The 23522-nt window shown below is 36.8% G+C and overlaps 1 protein-coding gene across 4 annotated transcripts in view; it reads right to left on the reverse strand.

The window, feature by feature from the left end:
- The window catches only part of LOC131432571 (DENN domain-containing protein Crag), a 120110-nt gene extending 96788 nt beyond the window's left edge, over positions 1–23322 (reverse strand). Inside the window, exons 1-2 of one of the 4 annotated variants that reach the window (XM_058598913.1) lie at positions 23249–23322; positions 22198–22523 (exon numbers count right to left, since the gene is read on the reverse strand). The gene's annotated coding sequence lies outside the window, so the exon portion shown is untranslated. Of the gene's footprint in view, positions 1–22197; positions 22906–22928; positions 23203–23248 lie in introns of those variants that run through there. The other 3 variants (XM_058598914.1, XM_058598915.1, XM_058598916.1) reach the window with 3 other exon arrangements.
- Between the last annotated feature and the right edge of the window lie 200 nt (positions 23323–23522).

Raw genomic sequence — 23522 nt, forward strand, 5'->3', positions numbered from 1 at the left:
AAAACTTAAGATTCGTAACGAAAAATAAGCATTTTAACACTACAATAAGATTTTCGCTTAAAGTGACCTTTATCTTAGGCACAGTCTTGAAATATTTAGACATGAGATTCAAAAATAAGTTTTCGTTAAATTACAGAGAAAAATTTAAATGTTAAGATGAACACAAGTTTGAGCTTAAGACAAAAAATGGGAGACGCCAATTTTAATTTATTTTAAATTTTTGGTCAAGGAGTGTATCGAAAATAAGCTATCCACAATTTTTTTCTTTGAAATTATGATGAAAAACGATATTTTATTCAAATTAAAAATTGATTCTTTATTGTACGAGGTTAGATTTGAGCATAATGAAAACCGGATGAAATTTAAGTTATTCCTTCACGAATTTTCGAACTTTTGATCGAACGCTCTTCATCAAGTTCCGGACAAGTGTTGCATCGCATTTTTTGGACGTCTGAGTCCAATTTTTTTAACTCTTGCATGTTCCCAGCTGCCTTACCAGTCTTCTTGAAGACCCTCTTCACGATTGCCCAGTAACCTTCGATGGGTCGAAGCTGAGGGCAATTTGGTGGATTGATATTTTTCTTAACGATATTTATACACTGAGGTCTCTTTTTACGCGGGGGATACGTACCGAGTAAAAAAACCGTGCAAAAAAACCGCGTAACTTCGGAAATCGGCGTAAAAAAAACCTTCAAACTAAAGAAAAAAAATTTTTGATGCCAAATGTCTTAGAAATGCATGAAACGTCCAGATCTGGTGTAATCTCAAGAAAATTTTTTTTTGTGAAAATCGACTTTGGGACAGAAAAATTTTGAGACTTCCAAAATCGAAATTATTTTTTTTGATGCCGAAAAAAAAAATTGCGTGACTTCGGAAATCCACGTAAAATAAACCGTATTAAAAAAAACCGCGTAAAAAGAGACCCCAGTATTCCCTTTTCGGCAAGCCAATTGAGAGTGGTTTTGGCATAGTGAGCCGACGCTAAATCCGGCCAAATCAGTGGAGGTGTACTATGCTTCTTATATAAACGCAGCAATCTTTTCTGGAGACACTCAGATCGATAGATTTCTGCATTTATAGTTCCGGTATTGTAACAAATGGTTGACTTCAAACCACAGGAACATATTGCTTGCCATACCAGTACCTTTCAACCGAATTTCTCCATTTGAATCGACCTTTCCGCATAGCTTACATCCTCCCCAACGACGACAGTAGAGTATTGTGGACCTGGAAGGGTTTTTGAGTCCTCCTTTACATAAGTCTCATCGTCCATCAAAACGCATGCATCCGGACATTGCAAAAAAAAACGCGACTACAATTTCCGGGCCCTTGTTGCTGCTCGCGTTTTCTGTTCTACACTTTGTTTCGAGATTTTCTTGTTCGCAGTGTGAGTTTCGCTTCACACAAGAGTGGTTGCGTCATCCAGTTGCTGGTCATTTGGAGTGGAGAAATAGAAAACGAAACGTGGACAACGATGGAAAACGTTTCATAAAATAAGCAGTTCTAATGGCTCTAAATATTATCTAAAGAACTACTAATATTACGTTTTTGCCAATCGAAGGTAAAAATCATCAGTTTAAGTAGAGTATCGAAAAGTAGTTAGCAACATCGATTGTTGAATAAAAAAGCGAAAAAAACATATTTTGACATCAGTTTTCGATATATTGTAGAAAAATTACATTTTTATGCATTTCACTGATTATATTGACGAAAATCCTAGTTTCTGTGAAACGCTCGCACTTTGGACTTGACATTCGTCAATAAATTCTGCACAGTTACTTTTGTGACTTTCCTGTTGGCAGCTGTCCAGTTTTTTTTTTTTGAACTGCATGTTTTGGGACACTGTACCTTCCTTCCGAAAGTGCCGCTTGACAATTGCCCAACACCTTTCAATTGGCCGAAGATCCGGGCAGTTCGGTGGGTTGATTTTCTTTTTCCACGAATTGTACATTATTTTTTAAAAACCACTGTAGAACGGAGTTGGCGTAATGGGCTGAAGCCAAATGCCAGAAGAGAGGAGGAGCCTTATGCTTTCTGTACAGGGGCAGCATTCTCTTCTTCAAACATTCTTCCTCGTACATCCTGGCGTTAATTGTGCCCTTCGTGAAGAAAATCGACGAACGCAAACCACAGGTACAAATTGCTTGCCAGACCAACACCTTCTGCCCAAACTTTTCCATCGCCACCGTGGTGTCAGCGTCGTCCAGGTCCTGGTACACCGATTTCGTATAATATTGCGGTCCGGGCAGCGCTCGAGAGTCTTCACTGGCGTAGGTTTCGTCGTCGAGCAGGATGCATCCGTCTTTATTATGTAGAATCCGGTTATACAGTTTTCGCGCTCTTGTTTTGGCCTGAACTTGCTGTACCAGGGACTTTTTAGGCACCTTCTGTTTCAAGTCCCGCATCGACGCCGATGGGTTTTTCCTGATGTACTCAACCACTTTTAAGTCCCGACCGGGCTGGCTGGGACCCGTTTTCCTACCGGATCGGGGCAAATCCTTCATGGAAAGGGTCTTACCGAACTTCTCGATAATATTTTTGACCCTGGTGTGGTGCACTTTTACCCGTTTTGCACTTTCGTTTTACAGGACACCACTTTCTGAGCACCAAGTGTGCAGAATTTTCTTTCGCGTTTCCGGATCAATTCGACTCATCATTGAAACGATAAACCGTTCCGAAACCAATCGATTGCGCAGCTGTAATTGACATATAACAAACATGTCACCGCAAAACACGCTGCAAAAAATTAAGCCATTTTAGAGTAATAATTGTTTGAATGTTGCTAACCACTTATCGATAAACTCCTTATTTTGACCAGCCTCAGCCGGTACAGCCACCTGTCGGAAAACGGCGGAAGTAAAGTTGTACACCAACTAACAAGGTCTACCAACTAGATGAATTAACCAGTCAATTTTATAAAAATGTGCACCTCGTTTCACCATCGCTTGTGAAACAATAAACATGAAATTGAAATTTTTTACTAATCGCACTGTAATTGTGGAACCGGAAGTCGGATCTGGACCAATTTTTGAGGACTTTTTAAAAAATTCCAAGAACTTTCATTTGCATCTTAGTTTGTAAAAATCGGTTAAGAAATTTCCGAGAAAATTGAATGCGCATGTTCGCATAGATTTGCGCATATTGCCTCGTAATTCCGGAACCGGAAGTCGGATCGGGATAAAATTCAATAGCGATCTATGGGACCGTAAAACCTTGATTCTGAGTTTGTGAAAATCGGTTCAGCCATCTCTGAAAAAATCGAGTGACATTATTTGTCACACACACATACACACACAGACATTTGCCTAGTTCGTCGAGCTGAGTCAAATGGTATATGACATTCGGCCCTCCGGGCCTCGGTTAAAAAGTCACACAGGTTTTCACAGTGATTGTATAACCTTTCAATATGAGAAAGGCAAAAATTGGTTGAAAAAGTTTGAAATCTGAGAGTGGTGCGAAATTCGACGAATAGTTTTAGCAATATGGCTTCAAGCTAAAACACGTGATTTATTTAGAACTTTTACGTCAATTTAGTAAATTTAAATAGACTATTTTATACAAACCAATCCGCACCCTCTCATTCTGCTACTAACACAGATGGTGATAATATCCATTCTATGGATCAAATGTCATCATAGACACAGGGAATGCTCAAAAAAAAAGCTTAATAATGGTGATTTTGGCATGTTTTCGAAAATCGGGAAAATTACAGTCGCTAAATCGGTATCTTGAGTAGAGTAGTGAGATTTTGACAGAATAAAATTTATGCTATAAGTGGTTACCATCCATTCATTTGAGTCGCCCACCATTCGAACTCGAACCGGTCCGGCCAGACAGCGATTTTATGCGCTATAAAAGAGAAAGCGTCCGCACAGAACTCCATGTCCTGGACCCAGTCTGATGTGTCTTTAGCGGTATCCAAGTGACGCTATTTGCCGGCAAACGTCCGGTCGGTCATCGTCTCTCGTCGGCATGTGTGGGCAAACTGGACCTCGTCCGCCCCCATACCTGAACTGCATTTCAGCAGCCGCCGTAGCACAACCGTTGTGTGCTGCCTCGTCGATGTAGAAAAGCATAAGAGATCCAGTTTCTCTCTTCGAACTGGTTTGCCTCAGTTACAGACGGCTGTTTGGTTCGCTGGTTTGCTGTTGGTCCCCAACGATTTCCAATTCTAGGTTTTAAAAATTCAAACAAACCCAACTACAATCACAGAACATTTCGATCCCAATAAAATTCTCCGTTCAATGAATAAACCAACAAACCAACCACCGAAGATTCATGGCTCCAGCTGGGATGAATAATTCAACCATGGAACAACGAAAAACCACCTTCAAGCTCGTTATGCGCTTCCGAAAAAAAAAACCCACATCAGCTCTTCCGCCGGTCGGAATGAAGATGAAGCTAAAAGAAACGATCAGACATTCGAGGTTGCCCCGGCAAGACGAAGATTCATTGAAGGAACAAAGAAATTATTTCCTCTTCGCGTCTGTAGTTTCGAATAAAGCCAATTTATGCTACCTCTCGATGGCACTGCGGTCTGTCGGGGTCATCGGCAATTTTTGTTGTTGTTATTGCTGCTGCTTCCTTTCAATATTCCAGAGAAATCGCAAACAAAACCGGAATCCATTGCCGTACGGTTCCTCCACGGAATTAGGCTGAGGATGAAGTCGGCAGTCGCGCATTCGCAGTCTCGTAAGTCGGTAAGTTGCTTGCGGATGCTCTTCGCGGATGGTTGATCGTCGTCGTCGTCGTCGGTTTATTGCTGAATCCGACGATGCGCGATGAGTCATACCAAGACTCACCTGAAACCGCCGTTGGAAGAAAGAAAAAGAAAAACGAAATAAACGTGTTTTTCGCCGTTCGAAGTCCCTTTCGCTTTTTGCCTTGTCCCGTTGGCGGAGATGCAGGCAAGCAGTCGCAGTTTACGGCTGAGCGCTTTCAGTTTCAGGGTTTTCAACTCATGCCAGTCAGAGAATAATGAAACCTGAAAACAGACGACAACGCGCGGTACCGTATTTGGAAGTGCATGCGGAACAAACATGTCCGAGACGAAAGTGGTGTGCAAAGTTCGTCAGCCTGATTGCCTAGGGTTTGCCTTCTTGAGATGAGAGAACGATTGTTCCTGCCGAGGGGGGTTGTTGAACTTGATCTGTCGAAGGAAAACTAGAACCCGTTGCGATAGCTTACAAGTTTGGTCATCGAATATGCGGTGGGAAAACGCATTACGATACCTGAGTGAACTTGGATCACTTTGAATTTTGTAACTTCAAATAAATGACCAATTTCTCATTAAAATCGAAGCACAAATCGTTAAAAATAGACTTGCGATGTATGCCGATTTATCTGATTTATATACAGACTTTTATGTGTAGGGGAGACTGGGGCAATCTGGTGAGTTGTCGAAACCAGTTAATCTTCATTATCATTCAATGGATAAAAGCTACCGACTTGAAGTTTATACTGTTGATCAGAGTCTAAAATTGTTACGTATTTTTATTGAAAGAATCCAATCCAACAGCCACATTCTCGTTTTTCGCTTTCTCATTCGTAAATAATCACATTCATAACAAACGAAGAAAGCGAGAGAGGAAGCTCACTTCAACAACAGAGAGTATCAATGTCAACGTCACTTGTTCCCCTACCAGAAGACAAAACAAAATTTTCGTCTTCAAAGAGAATTTCAATTCTCATTCTTTCTTCGACATAATGACAATCTGTGTTATTACACTCTAGAACCTCTTTGGAAACCACCAAAACTACTTGGATACGAGCACCATCAGGTCAAAATCATTGTGTATCGTTTTCGGTCATTGACGATTCTAGAAGCGTTCGGTTGAATATCGATACTGCACAGTATACGATTTTCACTGCAAACCGGAAATGACTAAAAAAGTAAACGAAAAAAAGAACACATTTTTGAAACTACTGTTCCACTTGTGTTGTTAACGGGACATGGGTCGCGTTCTCAAGATTTGCAAGCGGAGCTGAGAGTGACATTTATTTTGTCTTATTTTCGACTGTTTCGGGTCGAGGGAAATTACTTTGGTTAGCTCTACTGTATATGGCATTCGGTACCACGAACGATTGACGAAAGTTGTGAAACGTTCCCTTGAACATTGAGGTCTTCATAGCCCAAAGTGTTATGCTGAAAATTTACCAAATTACCACAATCTCTTCTACAAACAAAACGTTTTCGCCTAAATCATCTTCTAGGATGTTGTGAAAGTGACGTTTCAAAACATTCATTATGAATGGGAAGATCACATGAACATGAACTCAGCGAAGCATCGATCTCTAAAGATAACGCAACTAGGTGAATGATTTGTTGCAAATTTGTATCGGTGGTTCTGAATTTGTTGTTCATTTAATGCCGTTTTTCATTGAAAAACACTGGTGGCGTGGATTGCTCTGATTTTGCATTTTCGAGCAGAAATGCAATATTTTGACGGTGTTTCATTGCCATTTCTGCTCGAAAGTGCAAAACCAGATCAATCCACGCCACCAGTGTTTTTCAATGAAAAACGCCATAAGTTTAAGTGAAGTTCATAAGTAGCTAACGAAAAACTTCTAAATTAGCTTGAAAACAAATCTAAATCCAGTGGATAGTTTGTTGCTATTTAGTTACAAATTAGTAACGGTGGTTAAGAGATGGTTTAGAGGAGTGCTTCACTAAGTTCATATGAAGTTAACGTGGAATCCCTTCGAAATTTACTTTTAAAAATCGAATCCCTTTGAATCATTTGTTGCTTATTAGTTTCCAATTGGTTACGGTGGTTTTGAATGTGTTGCTCTCTTTTTTTCGAGTGCATCGCTTAACAAATTAACGAATCACCTCTCCGAAATAAGTTTGAAAACAAATCGAAACCTAATAAATAATTTGTTGCTAGTTAGTTGCCAACTAGTTACGGTTGTTTTGAATTTGTTGCTATTTTTTATTGGAGTTTTCGCAAAATTCAAATGAAATTGACGAAACAGCCCCCCCTAAATGAGTTTGAAAACGACTCAAATCCCGGTGGATAATTGGTTGCTACTTGGTGAATAATTGTTTGCTAATTGGTTGCAGTTGTGTTGAATTTGTTGTTCATTTATTTTTCTGTTTTTACGAGTGCTTCGCTAAGTTTATAGGAAGTTAATGAGGCACTCTTTCTAAATTCGTTTGAAAACAAATCGTAATCCTATTAATAATTTGTTTTCAATTAGTTGCTGTTCAGTTACGTTGATTTAGAATTTGTTGCTCTTGTTCTCCTAGTGTTTCACTGAATTTATATTAAGTTAAGGGAACTCTCCTTCCAAATTAGCTTGAAAACAAATCGAAATCCAGTGTATAATTTGTTGCTAGTTAGTTGCTAATTGGGTGGTTTAAAGTTTGTTTCTCTTACCTTTGGAGTGCTTCGCTAAATTCATATGAAATTAACAAAGTTGAAAGCACTTTTTCTAAATACGAAGTTAAAAGCACTTTTTCTAAAATAGCTTGAAAACTAATCGCAATCCAATGAATAATTTGTGATCAATTAAAGGGTGATTTTTTAAGAGCTTGAGAACTTTTTTAAACAATAAAACGCATAAAATTTGCAAAATCTCATCGGTTCTTTATTTTAAACGTTAGATTGGTACATGACATTTACTTTTTGAAGATTATTTCATTTAAATGTTGACCGCGGCTGCGTCTTAGGTGGTCCATTCGGAAAATCCGCTTTTTTATCGACAAATTTTGTTCAGCGATGAGGCTCATTTCTGGTTGAATGGCTACGTAAATAAGCAAAATTGCCGCATTTGGAGTGAAGAGCAACCAGAAGCCGTTCAAGAACTGCCCATGCATTCCGAAAAATGCACTGTTTGGTGTGGTTTGTACGCTGGTGGAATCATTGGACCGTATTTTTTCAAAGATGCTGTTGGACGCAACGTTACAGTGAATGGCGATCGCTATCGTTCGATGCTAACAAACTTTTTGTTGCCAAAAATGGAAGAACTGAACTTGGTAGACATGTGGTTTCAACAAGATGGCGCTACATGTCACACAGCTCGCGATTCTATGGCCATTTTGAGGGAAAACTTCGGAGAACAATTCATCTCAAGAAATGGACCGGTAAGTTGGCCACCAAGATCATGCGATTTGACGCCTTTAGACTATTTTTTGTGGGGCTACGTCAAGTCTAAAGTCTACAGAAATAAGCCAGTAACTATTCCAGCTTTGGAAGACAACATTTCCGAAGAAATTCGGGCTATTCCGGCCGAAATGCTCGAAAAAGTTGCCCAAAATTGGACTTTCCGAATGGACCACCTAAGACGCAGCCGCGGTCAACATTTAAATGAAATTATCTTCAAAAAGTAAATGTCATGTACCAATCTAACGTTTAAAATAAAGAACCGATGAGATTTTGCAAATTTTATGCGTTTTATTGTTTAAAAAAGTTCTCAAGCTCTTAAAAAATCACCCTTTAGTTACTATTTAGTTACGCTAATTCAGAATTGGTTGCTCTTTTTCGTAGTCTTTCACGAAATCAACATGAAGTTAACGAAGCCCTCCTCCTAAATTAGCTTGAAAATAAATCGAAACCCTGTGCATAATTTTTTGATAGTCAGTTGCTAATTAGTTACAGTTGTTTTGAATTTGTTGCTCGATTTTTTGGAGTGCTTCGCAAAACTCATATAAAATTGACGAAACACTCCTCTCAAATAAGTTTGAAAACGACTCAAATCCCGGTGAATAATTGGTTGCTAATTAGTTGCAGATTGGTTGCGGTGGTTTTGAATTCGTTGCTTTTTTTCGAGTGCTTCGCTAAGTTCATACGAAGTTGATGCAGCACTTTCTAAAGAAGCTTGAAAACAAACCGAAACCTAGTGCATAATTTGTTTATAGTTAGTTGTTTATTAGTTACGGTCGTTTTGAATAAGTTGCTCTTCATTTTCCAAGCGCATCGCTAAGTTAATATGAAGTTAACGGGGAACCACTTCTATTTTTTTATAAAAATTGAATCCCTTTAAGCAAACTGCTAATTAGTTTCCAATTGGTTACGGTGGTTTTGAACGTGTTGTTCACTTTTTTTCAAGTGCATCGTTAAGTTCATAACAAGTTAACGAAGCATTTCTCCCAAATAATTTTGAAAACGAATCAAAGTCTGGTGAATAATTGGTTGCTAACTAGTTGCAGACTGGTTACGGCGGTTTTGAATCTGTTGCTAATTTATTTTTTTTGTTTTTACGAGTGTTTGTTATTTTTTTAGCGCTTTGCTAAAATCATATAAAGGTAACGAAGCATCTCTTTCAAATAAGTTCAAGAATTAATCAAATTCGATTTCTAATTAGCTACATATTAGTTACGTTGATTTTGAATTTGTTGCTAATTTATTTTTTAGTTTTTGCGAGTGCTTCGCTAAGTTAATGAAGCACTCTTCCTAAAACAAATAGAAAAGAAATAGCAATCCAATGAATAATTTGTTTTCAATTAGTTACTATTTAAGTACGGTGGCTCGGAATTTGCTGCTTTTTTTCTTCTAGTATTCACAAAATTTATATGAAATTAACGAAGCACTCCTTCTAAATTAGCTTGAAAACAATTTAAACCCAGTGCATAATTTGTTGGTAGTTAGTTGCTAATTAGTTGCAGTGGTTTTGAGTTTGTTGCTCTATTTTTTCAAGCGCTTCACTAATTTCATATGAAGTTAACGAAAAAATCGAATCCCTTTGAATAATCTGTTGCTAATTAGTTTCCAATTGGTTACGGTGGTTTTGAATGTGTTGCTCACTTGTTTTCAAGTGCATCGCTAAGTTCATAGCAAAATAACGAAGCACCTCTCCGAAATAAGTTTGAAAACAAATCATAACTTTCCATCATAACTTTTTTCAATGAAGTTTTAGAATTTTTAAAATTTCTACAATTATATTTTAGTTACCAAAATAAATATTTTTCTCAAAGGTTGCATAAGTTTACATGAAATTTCCCAAAATGAAATTATTTTTTTCTTATGCCAAATATCTTGTCTGGAACGTCGAGATCAAGTGTCATTTCGAAAACATTTTTTTTTTTTGAAAAAAAAATCGACTCAGGGAAAAATTTTGAGACTTAGAAATCGATTTTTTTTTATACCGAGTGACTTAGTGAAATGTTGAGATTTAAAGTTTTTTTCTTAAATATAAGATTTTTAGATTTAAAAAATCGAAAAAAAATTGGTGGCGAAATTTTAGACTTTTTTTGAGATACTTAAATGTTTGAGCACTACCGCTTCACGAAATTAGAAATGACCCCAGAATATTGGCATCCTAATGTGCACCTTAAGGGAAGTGAAAAGATGGAAATCTGAAAGAGCCAGATCAAGGGAATACGGGGGATAGTTCAAAACGTCCCATCGAACAGAGTCCAGGAGTTATTTTTGCGGTGTTGGTCGTATGAGGTCTGGCATTGTCGTGCAGCAGGCGCCTCTTTTGAATCTGAATCACCTTTTTAAACGTCTGACAGGAGTTGACAATCGATTAGTTATACTATCAAATGTTAAGCAATCGAAAATCTGAAAATTCAAAGATTTTATCGTTGAATGATTACGCATTTTTCAGGAATCTTCGTTGTATAGGAATTTCTTGAACAACACAATATTTCATTATAACATGGCTTCCAGACATGGCTCTGAGTGCGTGAACCGAGTATATTCATTAAGAAATTCTTGCCACTTCGCACGGCATATTTCTAAATGACGCCCACATAAATTTTTTGTACGATTTGGAATCTACACGCGTTACTTTTTCGTCAATTTTAGACGTTACAGTTTAAAGATAAAAGTGTTACTAGATGTTGTATTCGTTACATTTTTGTGATTTATAGGTTTTTTGTAAGTGATAGGCTTTACGAAGTGTTACATGCTTTACTTTGTAGTAAGCTATAGGCGTTACATTCATTACTGTTGTTAAGTTTGATGTGTTATAAGGTGTTGCATGCGTTACTGTTTTTTGTAAATTATGGACGTTGCTTGCATTACTTTCTGAACGTTATTATACTTTTTTGTACATTATAGGCGTTACGAAGCGTTACATTCATTACTTTTTTGTAAGTTATAGGCGTTACTTTTCGTGCGTTATGAGCGTCACAAACCGTTATGTGTGTTACTTATTTTGTAAGTTATAGGCGTTACGAAGCGTTATATGCATTACTTTATTTTGCGTTACGTTTTATGTAGGTGTTACTTTCAATTATTAAAATATTATGAGTTAAATTCCTTACTTTTGCTAAGATTAACGTGTTATGAGGCGTTACATGCGTTACTTTTTTTGTAAATTTTAAGTGTTGCTTGCGTTATTTTCTGTGTGTAATGAGCGTTACAAACCGTTATATTCGTTCCTTTTTGTGAGTTATAGGCGTTATTTGCGTTACTTTTTTAAGGTTAAGGTATGATGAGCCGTTACATGCGTAACTTTTTTGAAGTTATAGATGTTATAATAATTTGTAACGCACGTTATTTACTTTCTGTGCGTTATGAGCATTACAAACCGTTACATGCGTGACTTTTTTGTAAATTATAAGCGTTACTTGCGTAACATTTTGTTCGTTACAAATTGTTATATGCGTAACTTTTTTGTAAGTTATAGGCGTTATTTGCGTTAATTTTCGTGCGTTATGAGTGTTAAAAACCGTAATATGTATTGCTTGTTTGTAAGTTATAGGCGTTACGAAGTGTTACATGCGTAACTTTTTTTAAATATGTGTTCTTTATTATTTACATGCGTTACTTTTTCGTAAATTATAAGCGTTACTTTTTGTGTATAACGAGCGATACAAACCGATGTATGCGTTACTTTTATGTAAGTTATAGGCGTTACGAAGTGTTACATGCGTTACTTTTCTTTGAAAGATGCGTTCTTTTTTAGTTACATGCGTTACTTTTTTGTAAATTGTTGTTCATTATGTGCGTTACAAATCATTATATGCGTTACTTTTATGTAAGTTATAGGCGTTACGAAGTGTTACACGCGTTACTTTTCTTTGAAGGATGCGTTCTTTATTATTAACATACGTTACTTTTTCGTAAATTATAAGCGTTATTTTTTGTGTATAACGAGCGTTAAAAACCGCTATATACGTTACTTTTATGTAAGTTATAGGCGTTACGAAGTGTTACATGCGTTACTTTTTATTGAAAGATGCGTTCTTTTTTAGTTATATGCGTTACATTTTTGTAAATTGTTGTTAATTATGTTCATTTTCTGTAAGTTATAGGCGTTACGAAGCGTTACACGCGTTGCTTTTCTTTGAAGGATGCGTTCTTTATTATTAACATGCGTTACTTTTTCGTAGATTATAAGCGTTACTTTTTGTGTATAACGAGCGTTAAAAACCGCTATATGCGTAACTTCTAGGTGAGTTATAGGCGTTACGGAGTGTTACATTTCTTTGAAAGATGCGTTCTTTTTTAGTTACATGCGTTACTTTTTTGTAAATTGTTGTTACTTTATGTGTATAACGAGCGTTACAAACCGCTATATGCGTTACTTTTATGTAAGTTATAGGCGTTACGAAATGTTGCATGCGTTACTTTTCTTTGAAAGATGCGTTCTTTTTTAGTTACATTCGTTACTTTTTTGTAAATTGTTGTTCATTATGTGCGTTACAAATCATTATATGCGTTACTTTTATGTAAGTTATAGGCGTTACGAAGTGTTACACGCGTTACTTTTCTTTGAAGGATGCGTTCTTTATTATTAACATGAGTTACTTTTTCGTAAATTATAAGCGTTACTTTTTGTGTATAACGAGCGTTAAAAACCACTATATGCGTTACTTTTATGTAAGTTATAGGCGTTACGAAGTGTTACATGCGTTACTTTTCTTGGAAAGATGCGTTCTTTTTTAGTTATATGCGTTACTTTTTTGTAAATTGTTGTTCATTATGTGCGTTACTTTTTCGTAAGTTATAGGCGTTACATACGGTGCTGATTAGAGGTGTTCCACATCCATACTTTTATTTCTGCATTGCGTGTGAGCGTGGCCCGTCATTGAATGTGTGAGTGACGACGCAATTTTATTTTGCGCTCATTTTGGTACGAAGTTTGCACTACAAACGGTTCACTAAATTGAATATTTTCGCTTGCAATGTCCATATTTTGCAACAGTTGAATCATTCTCATTCTGTATTTAGCTGCAATACAAACGACCAGTAGCTAAATGCTGATGTAATTGTTCTCGATTGAAGCGAAGTTCAAACTGCGAACGGCGCATAAAATGAATCTTGTAGTACACTAGTATTTCCGAAGGCATATAGAAAAAAAGATGTTAGATACATTAAGAGATTTTCTCGATCAAAACCCTGTCACTCTTCTAGAGGGTAGGCTTTGAAAAGGTGCTCCATAGTAAAGTAAGACGCCCTGAAAAGGACTGTTGAATTAGTTGGTGTTGGCAATGAGAAGTGCTGATATCAACAGGGTTATTTCGACATAAGTCACAGCAAGAGTAAAACAAGGAACATATCTGGGCAGCTACCACTCTGTAATACTGTTACTCATTGCCAGCGGCAGCCTTGATTAAGACCGAGAAACTTAAAAGAAACGCTAAATTAGTTTGATTTATCATATTCTTAAGTCAGCTATTTTTAGCTACTCTAGATTTCATACCCATCGTGTATTTCTCAACGATTTAATGCTGACTCAACCGGCAATTATCCCAGAAACAGTCATTCCATATCGGTGGCATATAATTTATTTCAAGCTCGAGTGTCGCTCAAACAAATCAGCAATTATTCTGCTGATAGGGTCTTGATCACTCTCGTGTGTGTGTGTGTGTGAATGCTAAACCGCACAAAAATCACAGCATTGAGATGTAAAAACTAGCGCCGCTTCACTAATAGCTTTCCGGAGAATTATTTTGCATCTCCGAGGGGCACCAACCCCCCCTCTCCCCCCCATTATTGATACAGACAAATGTAGAGCTTCGGGTTGTCACTCAGCCAGTCACAGATCAACGAAGGCCCGATGCACAGCTAATTAGCATTTTGCATGCCCATTATCATCGCCTGGAAGCACAGACTTTTGCACAACCAAGCAGTCACAAACAATTGTGCGTTGTTCAACACACAAGCGCTGCAAATGCGCACTCCGCCGTTGTCGTAGCATCAATTGTAGCATCGCAGGGGCCAACCATCTCAGAAATGCATGCACTGCGTAATTATGCAATTTTCCCACCTTGATTACCAAGCCCAAGCAGGTAGACATCGATCTAATGATTGTCTGTGCTGTGCGATGTTGGAAAAATAATGCACTTGGAGTAGAGAGAACAAAAAAATAGAGAAAAAAAACTGACAGTGATTAGACCTTGGTTTGATTGTAGAAATTGCACTTCGGAATCGGAGTTGGCTATGCTTTTGCTGTCGGTGTGTTTGCATTTGAAGCAATGCTGACGTGACGCAATCGTAGGCAATTTATTTTTTATCAATCATCCGGCCGGTGATTGATCACAAATAAAAACAGTTGTACTCCAGCTGAAATCGGACCCTAGAAAATAGCGCAACCCATCGAAAGAAGGAAATACGGACTGATTAAAATAAGATATGTTCCACCATATTTACAAACGCACACGATAAACCGGCTGCTATCGTAGAATCGTTATCTTAGTATGAAGGGAAGTTCAAGTCTACTGACGCGTTGTGGCCGGGACACGCTTGCCGTTTATTTGCTTCGTTTTTTTTTTGTTTCCTTCTCAGCATGACTATCAGCTAAACATGCAAACCTAAACCGGACTTCAAGTTCGGTTGAAATCAATATTTCGCAGAATGAAATCAATCCATTTTGGCGCTGGCTGTCTCACCTTGGAAGTCTGAAACTGAGTGTGAGTGTGAGTGTGATGCGAATCGAAAGGCCATCAAAGCGAGAAAAATCTAATCGCTATCTCAAGTGTGTTTCTTTTATCGGGGCCGTGGAGTTTGACCGAGCGTAAACAACTAATCAACAGTGGTTTGATTATATATAAACACATGGGTGCAAAACAAAGTAGCTGAGATAATTCCAAATTCCGAACCGAATCAAATTGAAAAAAAAAACAATTGAAGTCCAGAGATTGTGCTTTGATTCATTGATTCAAACAAAATTCAAGCCAGACTGGCTATGCTAATTTTCGACTATTTCAGAAAAGCAATCTGCAAATATCCGAATCTGAATGAAGCTCACATTCCTTTTGCTAGTCAGCCACACCCGCAGTCGGGATTTTGTTTTGATTTTACCATCACGGATCGACGGATGACGTCGGGTTCTATTTCAATCACCAACCGACCAGCCAACCAAGCGAGACGCCGACAGACGACGCAAGCAGATCACGCGACAGACAGACAGACAAAAGGTAGCCCCTTGTCTGATCGAGAGAGAGAAAACACCACTGGCAAAGTAAAGTAAAGCACCGTGTTTAACATATCGATTGAGGAGGAATTTTGGTTGTCATTTGGCACCAAATGACAAGACAGTTTACTGCTATTTGAGAATAATGGTGTAATGAGTCTTTGATATTGTTCCGAGTTGCAGCCATCAAGATGAAAATTTATCTCATCAGTCCATATGAGTTTTTGATTATTTTCCTGATCCACCGCTTTTAAATTTTGAAATGTCAAATATAAAAAAATACAGCTGTTCAAAATCGGCGACCTTACGTTAAATCAACTAAAAATTTACTAAATCGTTAAAAACGATTGCGGTTTGATTTTCCGTAACAATCTGCTTCTGGTAGTGAAAGGGCAGACTACCAAACAGCCTTCATGGGGTGTCTGTCGCTGACGATAGCCGGGTAGCGACTGGCACAGTAGAGAAGGCTACAAGCGATTATAAATATACTTTCCTACTCAGTGCTTGAGCGGAAAATAGGTAGAGAATCAGTGGAGTCTCGTTCTCATGTGTACCTCGTGCAGTTGAAAACAAATTGCTGTCTCAGTTGCAACGTCGAAACGGGTTGATATCATATCATATCATCCATCATACCAGCAGTGCACAACCCGTAAATTTTGTCAAGAGACGCCACTGGTTTTTCACGTGATTGCATAACCTTTCTATATGAGAAAGGCAAAAATACAGAAAAACTGCTCGAAAAAACGGCTTTGAAACTGCTGAAAAAACTTCTCGAATAACTGCTCCAAAATGGTTCGCAAAAAAAAAATTGCTCGAAAAATTTGCTTGGCGAAACTGCGTGATCTCGAAAAACAGCTCAAGAAAAAATCTGCCCGAAAATCTGTGGGTCAAATGTTATTCGACTGTTTTGAAAATCTGTGCAACAGTTTTTAAACAAATTAGGTCGTTCTATGACAAGTTTTAAACCATCTTTTTCTCATAATTTCACGTCGTTTTTAAGACAATTTAAAACGGTTTGAAAAAAATTGGGAGTAAAAATGTCAAACAATTCTGAAACTATTCTGAAACATATTTTACACAATTTTTAACCGGGTTTGCCGCAGAGAATTTTGAATCGGTTTCTAAATAGTTTCAGAAGCTCTTGTGATTGAAAAGTTTTGTAACAAGTAAAACAAATTTAAAGACAATTTGGATACATTTTTAAATAATATTCAAACAGTTTTGAAACAATTTTTCGGCAATGTTGCAAAGCTTTAAAAAAAATGTGAAAAAATGTTGTAGCAATTTCAAAACAGTTTTGAAACAATTTGAAACAGCCTGAAAGAGACAATTATCACATTCTAAAAGAATTTTTATAATTGGATTCAAGAGTGAATTTTTTGCATCACTTTTCAGAGAAGATGTTTATGAGGTTTTCCAACAATTCCATGGCGATTTCTAGAGAATTTGGAAAAGTTTTTGAACAGTTAAGCATATTTAGTTACATATTTTATTCAAAATTGATTCAGTTTTGAATTAATTTTAAACAGTCGCGTTGATATACTGAAACAATAAGGACTATGGTTCAATTACCATTTTATGCAACATTTTGAGACAGACAATTTTGAGATCAGTTTGAGACCATTATGTATTTATTTCAATAGAATTAATACACAGTTATACAACAGTTTTGTTACAATATATTGATAATTTTGAGACAGTTATTGACCAATTTGATAAAAATAAATGGAAGATTTGGGAAAATATCGAAAACCAAAATCGAAACAGTTATTTTGTTATAAAAAAATTGAAAAATGATTTGGAAATTTTGATTTTCTCACAATTTCGAGAGAATTTTGTTTTGAAACACTTCGAAACAATTTTCAACCAATTTCAAACAGTTTAATGTTAGTTTTTAATCAATTTATATAACATTTTTAGACATATTTGACTTGGTAGACAGTAATTTTACTCTACATTTTCTATCCAATCATGAGTTGACGAAACGCGAGGTGGCATTAGCAGTTCAACATAAACTGCTAATGAACTGAAGACGGAACGTAGAACCAATGAGAACTACAACTATTCTCTCACAATTCGATCAGTGATTATATTTTAGTTGCCGATGTCACTTCGCCATTCAACTTGAATTGCTAAGCAAAAGCAATATCATTTCCAATGTCTTAATGATTGTGTTTGGAAATTTCCTTGGAACAAATTTAAACCCGTTTTTGAGAGCGTTTTGAAACAACTTTTTAATTAACAAGGTTTTCCACAATGTTGAGATAATTTTAAAATAGCCTTTAAAAATGGTAAGATAAATTCAACGAAATATTTTGAAATGGTTTCCAATTAGAACATTTCTAGAACGATTTGAAAAAATGTTATTTTGAGATGATTTTAAATCAATTTCAAAAGCTTTGAAACAAGTTTAAGAAGTTTAGAAATAGTTGCGAAACAAATTTGTTGACAATTCGGAAAACCATACGCAGTTTCACATGCACATGGTAGTTTAACTCGCAAAACATCCAGCCTCTACGGTAACCATTCGGCAATTTTTTTTTCTACTGTTTCATTGAAATAAATTTTCGATTGTTTAGAAACAGTTTTGGGACAATTATCTAAATACATTTGTGAAACAATTTTGAAGTCTATTTCAGAACAAGTTGAGTAAAGTTTTAAATCATCGATTTCTCATAATTTTATGATCATTTTAAAATAATTTAAAGCAATTTTTAAAATATATGGAGTCCAATTTTCAAACAGTTCTAGAGCTAGTTTAAATTTTTTTTAAAACGTATCAGAATCTCCAACTTTCAAACAAATTTGCCAGAAGCTCAGAACCTAAAGATAATTTTTAATCGGTTTTGAGACAATTTCCGACAATGTTGTAACATCTCATAACAATTTAAGAAAACTTTATAGCAATTTGAATAAGATTGCGAGTTATTTTGAGACGATTTTTAAGAAGATTTAGAAGTTTTGGAAAAAGTTTTCAAACCATTTCGAAAAAATTTTCAAACAGTTCTGAAGAAATTTTCAACAGTTCTAAGGCCATTGGAATTTCGAAATAATCTCTACAACATTTCGAGAACAGTTCGAAACACCTTTTGGTCAATTTCACTGCAATTTTTTTTAACCAATTTTAATACAATTTTCATACATTTTTGAGTCAATTTTATATCAGTTTTGTTACAGTACACTAATAATTTTGAAACAGATTTGAGAAAAATGAAAATTGAGATAATTTTAATATTCTAAATAATTTTGAAAAACTGTAAATTTTGAAATAATTTTCAGAACATTTTAAGATGAGTTTAAGACCATCATTTTCTCATAATTTGATGGTTTTAAGATAATTTAAAACAAATGTTCAATCAATGATCTCAAACAACTTTGAATCAATTTTAAACAGTTTTAAGATTGTTTCGCAACATTGAAACAATCAGAGTAATATTTGAACCAATTTCAAAAACTTTTTACACAAGCATTTTTGAACCCAGGCTTGAAACAGAATTGTGATAATTTTGAAAAAATATGTGATTTGATAGAAATTGATTACAATCTCTATCCAATCACTAGTTGACGAAACGCCGGGTTGGCATTGGCAGTTCAACAGAAACTGCTGATGCACCGATAAAATGAAGACGAAACTTTTTTTTTTCTTGTAAGTAGTCACAGTGGCAGCAGTCCCTCGCTTCGGTTCTACACTGGACCCTTGATAAGATTTGCTTCTATGAGCTTCTATTTTAAATCAACACACAGAAGTTCCTAGGCTATGGTGCCCACTTGGTCGAGGTTTTTTTTAGTTCGATTTTCCAGTTTGCTCAGTGTGAATAAATTTCATATGGAATAGAAATGTTGAGTTAATGTAATTATTTACACGTGCAATTTACACATACATATACATCTACATATGCATACAAACATACATGTACTCCACAAGCAAACATCGTAACATTGAGCTACTAGGGTTAATGTACCAATAATCATCTCATCATTCAATTAATGCATTGTGATCAAATCGAATACAATATCTTTGCTTCGGATTTGTGAAGAACTGCCGCAGAAAATATATAGTTCGAAAATTGTTCAATACTGTTGTTATAGCGACGCGAAAACTTGAAGCGAATGCTCCCAATTCCATCTTACTTTTAAAGTCAATCTATCGAACAGAGACAACAGATCTCACTCTAACTAATGGTTTTCGTATATGAGATGACTACTGGAGCTGAGATAAATGAGGGTACCGTTACCCTACTTTTATCTCTACTATTGGTCGATCATTAGTCCTGAGCTGAAACGGTGTCCTTTATTCCCATTCTTCACCCATCAGGTCTCACATGAAAACGACACAACCTCAAAAAATGAATTGGATGAACATCGTTTGACAGCTATCAGTGGTTTGCTCATTTGTTCAGTCTGTATTATTTTATTCTATTCTACAATATTCTATCTCATTCCACAGTATTCCATCGTACACAAACCTCCAATAAATATAAAAGATGAACTGAATTTACCGTTCGTTTGATGTCATCGTGTGAAACCCAATTGGGATACGTTCACTCCATTTAATTTCCACACTGGAAATAAGGGCCGGTAGTATGAAAATGAAACATAAAACAGAGCTCAGTTAAGCCCTACCGGCCTCTCCAAACCCCGGATGTTTGGAGCGTAATGCAATCAACATGTTATTCAAGTCGTTCCGTATTTCATTTATTAAATTCAATAATTAAGCTAAAACTGTAACATATATCTATATTGAATTCTAACTGTAATTGATTGTATCTGATGATGTTTGCAATACCGTCAAGCCCACCAACCACGGGAGGGAGAAAATGAAAACGAAACTTAAAACAAATGGGGAATGACAATTATCCTCTCATAATTCGATCAGCAATTCAGCTTTAAATTGCTACTTACCTTTTCTGTTCAACTAAAATCGCTAAACAGAAGAAATGTCTGTTCTAAGCCGTTTATAACACCATTTTTGAAACTATAGAATCGTTTTTCCTAGATTTCAAATGTTTTTAGATAGTTTTAAAACTGATTTAAAATAATAGTGAGATAAATTTCACGTACCTTTTTGAAATTTGAAGCAATTTTTTTAAAAATGAGATATTTTAAAACCGGTTTCGAAACAATTTTGAAGTAGTTTTGAGAACAGTTTTGAAATACTGGAAATGGTTTAGCTATTTTGGGGTTTGTGTTAGGACATAAAGCAGTCTTGTGCTCAATTTTGAACACAGCACTGCTAAAGAAAATTGAAAATTTCGCGAAAAAATTAGTGAATTTGGTAACAATTGAGACAACATTTGCAAACGATTTCGATTCATTTTATTTCAAGTTGGTTTTAAAACAGCATTTTTAACAATTTTAAAAAAATGTTGAGTTATTTTGTGATGATTTTCAATCATTTTCAAAAGTATTGAAACAAGTTGAAAAAAGTGTAGAATCAGGGGCAATTTTCAAATAATTCCGATTCAATTGCAGAACAGTTTTGAGAATCTGATCCGTAAAACAAACATTTAGATATTTAAGGAGAATTTTAGAACAATTAAGAGAACATTTGGAAACCAATTCATGGCAACTTTGGAGCAACATTGACAATATTAAGATTTAAAACCAATTTTGAATAAATTATGAACCAGTTCGGTTTCTAGAGTACTAATAAAAAGGTTCTGAGAAGTTTTATTATCCTACATTCATGTGTTATTTTATAAAAAAAGACATTTTATTGCACTCGTACTTTATTTCGAGATTTAAATAATAAAGCAGATGGACATTTCCAGGAACAGCCTGTAGATCTACGTTCAAATTTCATCTACCAGACTACCGAACTTTATCCTTCCCATTTCATTAGGTTATTTAAGCATTTAATGAAACAACACGACTTGATTCGCCTGGCAGATCTGTACCGACCCACACAGTCGCAGATTTCAATTAACAATTGTCGTTGGTAGGCTGATAACCGACATACGCGACTATAAGACTCTTGCGTCTTGCGTTCAAAGGTCAAACCAATCTCGGTTGACGAACGATGGCGACAAAAAAAAAACGTGAACGGTAGCGTGATTGTTCTTTAATTGCTCGATATGACGACGCAGAAAAATTGTCGGTTGATGAAATGGCGACTTCAATTTATTTTGATTCTATGCTGAAGCTAGTGCTGCTTTGGGATACTCTAGCTAGATCTAGAGCAGCGAAGAAATAGGTCACACGGCACTGCTTCGGTTGGCTGCAGTGCCTTCTTCAACGAACAGGCGAAAATTGGAACAATCGGAGGTCAGGCACAGGACTCACGCGTGTTGGCTGGTGCATTGGCCTGTGTCTGTGCCTGTGCTACACGATGTGTGTTGGAAAGAACATAAGCTTTAGGCAACTGCAGCTAGTTACAGCATTACGATAGATGCTTATAGACGTTTTCCTTTGCTAGTAGGCTTCTGGGCAGGGCAGGGCAGTACAGGACAGGCGAAGGCGAATGACATACGATCGATATGACCTCCATAAAAGCACGTGTGACAGCACTGGTGAAAGGGTGAACGGACAAGTGGGCTCGAGTGTGGTACGATAACAAATGTGAAGACAAGCTGACGGCACGGTTTTCTGCAAACTCGTTCTTCTTCCCTACAGCCCTTCCTTCGGCAGTATAATTGCAGTTCATTGCAGGCACCGACATATGGTGGAACCTGATATCAGTTTTAAACTATGAACCGAAGTTTTTTTTCCTTTTTTCTTGTTTCTTGAGTTAGAATCAATCAGTGTAAAAGACTATCGATTTACGTCAGGTACAATGTACTATAATTAAAACAGCGTTTTTAAATACAATGTAGAGAACTTTCTCGAGCTACACACCACAATAAAAAGGATCGTCAAAAATTCAATAATAATCATCTATTTTTACGTTACCTAATCACGATCAGCCGAAAGAAAATGTGGATATCCTTCGTTCTATCCAGTTATTTCACTTCCTTGCGACTGCATGCGTTGTCCTTCCTAAGCTGGTGTTAGTGTCACACGAATATTCAAAACAGGCACTACTCTTTTCTGCAGGTAAAATTTTTCACTTCACCAGAATGTACATTTCATCGCATTCACAGATGGATCCGGGTTTTTTTTGTTTTGCCTTATTCTTTAACAGCCAATCGACATTATCCTTCCGAAGGCTAACCCGTCAACTGATCTCTCTACCTCTCTCTCTCCTTCTCTGGTATGCCACTTTCCAACCACTAATACTGTAACACCGTAAGAACAAAACAAAAACAAATCGTTAAAATCGCTAAACACCCACCTAATAGAGCAATGAGAAATTCACTGCAAGCACTGAACAATCGCGACGTGATTCGAAGGAATAATGAACAACAAAAAAATACAGCAGCTCTTCACAATTCCGTTCCGTGGCCGCGTTCAATCCTTTCTCGATCCGCGCTCCTTCGTTCGTTACTTTTCCGTTGACTTGTTTTCATTCCGTTCTTGCTGTATGGATGGACGGACGGACGGACGGCTAGAATAGATGGCACTGGCTGACACGAACACATGTTCGCGGCCAGCGGACGTAATTCACATTGACGCACCGCACCGTGAATCAACTGGGCCGCACGTACCAGACACGCACACCGACACAGGCCAGCGGAACACACCTGAATTTTTCTGCACTAAATTAAAATTTTTCCAATCATTTTTCGCTACTTTTTCACAACTGCAGCACTACTGACAGCATATTTTAATTGCCGTTTGCGATCTCGAGCTTCCAACGATGTCACAACAACCGGGCTACTGCGAATCAAGCAGCAACCGAACTGACGTTGTCAGTGACAGCCGGATCCTGAAGCATTGATTGAAGTTCTACCAGCAATTAAAACAGTCATTATTCTATTTTTGGAAACCCGCTTGGAACAGTGCGCATTGTAGAAATAGAACGATTATATAGTGGTTCTGAAAATGAGAACACAATACTCACACATAACATGACAAGTACGCGGCGCGACACTAGTAACATTCAACGTACAACCGATTTCAATGAGCTCACTATGACGACTGAATGAAACTGACGGCAACGGAGTACGGCATACCGATGAATAGAGGTTCGTTGGATGAGTGTGCGTGCGTGGAAGTGGTGAGCAAAACAAATGTTGAAATCAAGACGGGTGAATTGAAGAAGGTGACTTTCGGTTTGAAGGTGATTGGGTTAGCTTCAGTGACAGCGGGGATAGGATAATCACAATTCACATGTT

The sequence above is a fragment of the Malaya genurostris genome, chromosome 2, assembly GCF_030247185.1.
Source record: "Malaya genurostris strain Urasoe2022 chromosome 2, Malgen_1.1, whole genome shotgun sequence".
Taxonomy (NCBI): Eukaryota; Metazoa; Arthropoda; class Insecta; order Diptera; family Culicidae; genus Malaya; species Malaya genurostris.